The sequence below is a fragment of the Lygodium microphyllum genome, chromosome 3, assembly GCF_053477565.2.
Source record: "Lygodium microphyllum isolate KBCC chromosome 3, Lygodium_microphyllum_v1.1.10, whole genome shotgun sequence".
NCBI classification, from domain to species: Eukaryota; Viridiplantae; Streptophyta; class Polypodiopsida; order Schizaeales; family Lygodiaceae; genus Lygodium; species Lygodium microphyllum.
In genome coordinates, this window is record NC_141137.1 from 48259250 (window position 1) to 48265249 (window position 6000).

Here is a 6000-nt window from a genome sequence, read left to right on the forward strand (position 1 = left end):
TATGACTGCATGAATATTGCTGCTTTATGCCATGCTCCTGCAAGAACTTTGCAAACTCATTTGAGAGGTACTCTCCCCCTCCATCTGACCTTAGGCATTTTATTTGCAGGCCTGTTTCTTTTTCAACCATAGCTTTAAGGGTTTTGAAATACCCAAATACTTCACTTTTCTTTTTCATAAAATACACCCAAACTTTTCTGCTATAGTCATCAATAAAACTGACAAAATAATGACAGCCTCCAAGAGATGCAGCTTTAGTAGTCCACACATCAGAGTGGATTAATTCCAATGGCTTCTTACTCGCTTGAACATGTTTAGGAAATGGTTTCCTTGCCTGTTTTCCAAACTGACAGGCTTCACATACCTTATGCATTTTTGCAACCTTGAATTTGGGCAATCCTGCAACAATATTTTGGGCCTGCATTGATTTAAGTCGATGTACATTAACATGACCAATGCGTTTATGCCAGATATCAATATCTGCAACTATACCGGTCCCATGTGCAAACATTGCTGCACTCAATTCAGACATGTCTGCATCCAATGTCAGCATTCTGCCCTTCTTCTTTCCTTTTGCTATCAAGCGACCTTTATTTTTCATATCCTCAACAAAGCATCCATGAGGATTAAATCTGACCTGCAAGCCCTGCTCAACCATCTGACCAATAGAAACCAGATTCTTGGTGATATTCGGGACATGAAATACATCGGACATGTATTTTTTTTTCCCTTCCTGCATAGACAAAGGAATTTTTCCAATCTGCACAATAGGATGTGCAGTATCATCACCAGTCTCCACAAATCCTGGTTTTTCCATTTTCCTTGCATCCTCCATCCATTCTGCATGACCTGTCATGTGGTTTGATGCACCTGAGTCAACATACCATACATCATTGCTTTCTTCTGCACTTGTGACAGAATTGTTCATGTGCTGCACCATAAACAGATGCTCATTTCTGTCATCACCCTATCTACTAGAAGATGCATAATTCCCTTGTTGCAGTTTTCCATTCATAATGTCATTCTGCTTTTTATAGCAGTCTTTAGCCATATGACCCATTTTACCACAGTAGTAGCATTCAACATTACTGTTTGCATTTTGGCCTCTTTGCCATCCACCACGATCTCTTTGGCTCCCCCTGCCTCTAGAGTTACCACATCCTCCTCCATAGGACTGGTTTTCTTGAGTTTGCTGCATATTCTGATTTCTGCCACGGCCTCCAAATCGGCCTCCTCTACCTTTGCCTCTACCTCTTCCAGCATTTGAGTAGAAGACAGATTCTTTTGAAGTTCCTCCTGAAGAAGATGCACCACCATTTCTCTGCTCCTCAGAAATTAGAAGAGCAATCAACTCCTCAAAAATCAGGAAATCTTTCACGGATGGAAAAGGATGTCCGAAACTGTGCGTAATCATTTCCTAGACCATTCAAGGTCACGAAAACTAAATCATCATCTTCCACTGGCGACCCAATGGAAGCAAGTGCATCTGCAATCTTCTTCACTTTCATGTGGTAGTCATTGATGCTCATACTTTCTCTTTACACATTATGCAACTCTTGCTTGAGCTGCATTTTCCTGGCTTGTGTATTTGTGCTATACATTTTTGACAAAGTATCCCATGTCTCCCTTGGCGTAGTTGCATCCTGAATATGCACAATCATAGAGTCTGAAATACTGATAGACAGCCAGTACATAACTTTCCTGGCTCTCTCATGCCATGCTTTGAATGCCTGCATTTGCTGTTGACTGGGAACATCAGGAAGAACTGGTTCTTCTTCATTTCCTGCAACAAATTCCCAATATCCTTTTCCCATAAGGAAATTTGTCATTCTAAACTTCCATGCTTGGAAGTTGTTCTTGTCAAGCTTTTCAGTTACAATCTGTGAAAGAGAATTAGATGCCATTACAGAACACTGCAAAAAATTCTGTCACTGCAAAAAACACAGCTTCACCCTCACAAGGGCAAATCTGCAAAACTGGCGAAAGTGGTATTTGACCACACAGTCACTTCCTAGTGACGATTTTGCATCAATAGGCAACAGGGATGATTCTGTAACTCCCAATGTCTCTGCGCACAAGCATACGATGCAATTTCTACAGTAACTTTTCACCGACCTGTAGAACAGTGGGTGCACAGCATAAAACTGGGCATTTTCTTGAGTGCGTGTAGAAAACTTCCGCCTCCAAAACAGGCCCCAAAATGGCCTCAAATAAAAAATACAAGGTCGCCGAGGGCTCAAGCCCTCGCCCGCAGCATATACTGCCCTCTTGCTTCACCGCGAAGGGCGTCTCAACCTGAGATAATGCACTCCTACACTTTCCGATTGTGCTACCAATAGAGATCTGCTCCCAGAACAGAAAATGAAAGCAACACTGCTCCTCTTACCAGAACACCGCGAGCTTGGCTTGCGTTCTTGAGCTCCTTACCACCAACAAGGCTCTGATACCATGTCAAGATTGTGGGAGAGAAGGAAGGAGTCTCACTTGTAGCTTTCTTGCTTGCACAGTGGGGGAATACACACAAGGGTGGAGGCTGAAAACAGTTTTCCTCTTCTTAGTTGTGTAAGCCAAAAGAACTCTCGTACAAAGAAATAGAAGAACCCTATATATGGGTCTCAAACCAAACTCAACTAACTAAGGTGGCATACTAACTGAGCCACGAACTAGAGTAGATAAGGATAGCTGTCATGTAGCTATTATTCATGGGCGGTGTACCAACCGCGTCTGCAACTGACAAGTCGGTGACATAAATACACAATGGTCACCCTGGCGTATCACGAGTGGAGCTCGATATCTCAACATTGCATATAGCATTGCATCATCGTTTACTTTGCATTAATGACTATGTTGTTTTGTGTATAGCATCAACAAGTTTTTTGCAACACAAAAGATGCATTTTTATAGCAAAGATGGAGTTCCATGTCAAGAGGTAGCTCGATTGATATTTGCGGATTTTCCTACGAGCTTGCTTGTGGATGCTCTAGGTCCCATCCCATTGGGTAAGTTATGCTTTCTATCACGCAAGGTTTACATCAAACTCACTTCTCACATATTATAATGCCAATGTTGTTTTTAGAGGGCATGACTATTCCCAAGTGGAACACGTTCTCAAAGGGTCTAGTTATGGGTTGTATGGACCTTGCTCGCGAGTATTTGGCCGACCAGGGATTCTTTGTCACTATGTGCTTATCAGAGCATATAGGTGAGTTTATTACGGATGTGGCAAGAGTGGGGCTTGTGCTTCACCGCACTTGGACACTCATGTGTGACTCCAAGGCTTATCGACATCCCGTTACTAGAGAGGCGGTAAGATAACAAAGTTGGATACGTTGAACGTATGGTTGTATGTTCTAAATAAAGTTTGTGTTACATGCTTTAAATAAAAACATGGATCACTTATTCTATTTCAACTCGTGAATAGGTACTTGATCTTACTGTGTGTCTTTGGCATTGTGTTGGTCATGTTGTGCCTTGCTACGACAGAGAGGCTGGGGAGAAGATTTCAGAGAGATTGTTTCTAGCGTATCGTAGCTACATGCTGGATGATTGTGTCTTTCCCATGGACGTTGATGGTGTCATTGTCAGAGGCGGAGCAGAGAGGTCTCATCTTTTCTATCGATAAGTAGTCTTGCATGTTTTTGCTCTCAAGTTACATTGTATGGTATTTTCATTGTTTCTACTTGCATGGCTGCAAAGATTCTGTATCTTGATTGGTGATATGGCTAGGTGGTTACTGGCTACATTTACGAAGCGCTACGACTATGTTTTGGATGTGTTTGCAGGGTGTGGTGGTTTGGCGCGGGCCAGTGCAGAGGAGATGAGACATTGCATGTGTCTAGAAATAGATGATGTGCTCTATGGGGAGTGTTTGTCCACCATAGTGTGTGGACCGGTACCATGCTGAGAGAGTGTGTGTGTGTTTTTTTTGGAAGTCGTATGGTGATGATAGGTAGAGGCACATGGAGTTTGATGTTGGAGATTGGGTCTTCTTGAAGGTGCCCAAGACTCATTATGCATCCCTTAAGGGTGGAAATAACAAGTTAGCTCATAGATTTTATGGCCCATATTTGGTGTTGGAAAAGATTGGAGAGCTTGCATATAGCTCTAATTACCTTCAACCACTCGCATACATGATGTTTTTCATGTATCACAATTGTAGAAGTATATTGGATAGGATGTACAAGTTATTGAAGAGCTTCCACCACTTGACGAACATTAGGGGAGTTTTGAGGTCTCGAAAATGCCTTTTAGGAGATAAAAAGAGAGCGCTCTAGACCAATAGAAGCAAAGCCTCCATAACGGAACTTCTATTTTAAAGAAGGAAGAAAATTATTTTACAAAAAGATACATACATAATAATATTACGAATTTGTATTATCAATATCTATTTTTAGCCTCTTATATTTGTGATTATGACATTCTTTGCATTAATGATATACAATCTTGACCTCTTTTATTTAATGATATGTTTGAATTAATGATAATGACATGTTTACTCTAAATTCATATTAGTAAAAATCTTGGCACATATTTTTTTCCCCCCTTTCTTTTGTCCCTCTCGTGTTTTTCTCTTCTTTCTTTTGTTCCTCTCATGGTAGCCTAGTCTTCTCTGTGTGTGTGTGTGTGTGTGTGTGTGCGTGCGTGCGTGCTATGGATACAAAAATTTGACCTTAACCAAGGCGTCCAAGCTCCCAAATCACATCCATATCAGTATTTAACGCATTCCAAAAAGATGGAAGATGGATTCCTACAATCATTAGCAAAGGCAGTTGGATCACCATGCAACAATGCTAAACATGGGAAAAGGTGAAGATACGAGAGCTCGTTCATCTCTGCTTGGAAGGGTAGAATCCGAGATTTCAAGCTTGGAGTAAATAAGAAAAGCATAAAAGAGGTTTTGATGCAACATGTGTTTATGCATAGAGAGCTATATTTGGAACCTGGAAGTTTAAATCTTTCAATACATAAACCAAATTGTAAGGATTTAATTCTTAAAGTCTTTCTTTTCTTGAACTTGGTTGAAGGTTTTCCATTATACCATTTGTTCATTTGTCTTGTAGATGTCTATCCCTCTAATCTTGAGGAATGGCAAACGGTCGAGTCTATTGTTGATGTGATTGATGTGATGCATGGCTTGATTGGAGAAGAGATGTACAAAGGTAGAAAGAAGCTTGTAGAGAATGGAATATTCTTCTATGACCATGATTATTATGTTGTCTATATGCAAGGTAGCCAATGGGGATCAATATTCCCCCTTCCTTTGCTAGATTTTTCAAGCTTTGAGCGGCCTTTGCCAAGTCCAGCTACCACTGAGTGCTATAGATGTAAAATACTTTTTGAGATACAGAGAGCATTAAAACCTAGTATCTCAAGTAGGCTAAGAAAAGTTACTTTGTTCATGCCTATTAATATATTTCTTTACTTCTTTTCTAATGCTGAGATAAGAAAATCAAAGGCCATGCTTTCGGTGAAGAGACTAACACATGATCATGTTATACAATTTGTTGATGAGGGATGGGACACTAAGACAGAAAGGAAAACTATATGTAAGATAGATCAAGACTCTATAGCTTGTAAATATATGATTGTACCTCAAAAATTTCATCCTTAGCTTTTATTACAGTAGATGGCATTATGTTGGCGGTAGTCTAGTTGCTTTAGACCAAAATCTTGATAATTTTAGCAAAGATCCTATAATGGATCTTGATGTTTGGTACAATGAGGACATTATTGCAATCCTAAAGGTTAGATCATCATGTACACTACATCAAGTGAGGATGGATTTACAAAATTAAGAGATTGAACTACCATACTCATTTGTGTTCCAACTTATTAACAAATGGGTAAGTTTTTATTTCATATTATATTCATTTAGGTGTATAACAGATTTCACTTCCTGATTAATAAACATTTGTAACATATATTTTTTATAGATATCAACGAGGAGAGAGAAGAATATACAATGCAAGGATATTGAAGAAAAGCTCTCTTTACTATCAA

General features: G+C 39.8%; 1 pseudogene; it reads left to right on the top strand.

Annotated features, from left to right (window-relative positions):
* Positions 1 to 3081: 3081 nt before the first annotated feature.
* Positions 3082 to 3904, top strand: LOC148038303 (uncharacterized; annotated as a pseudogene).
* The last annotated feature ends 2096 nt before the right edge of the window (positions 3905 to 6000 follow it).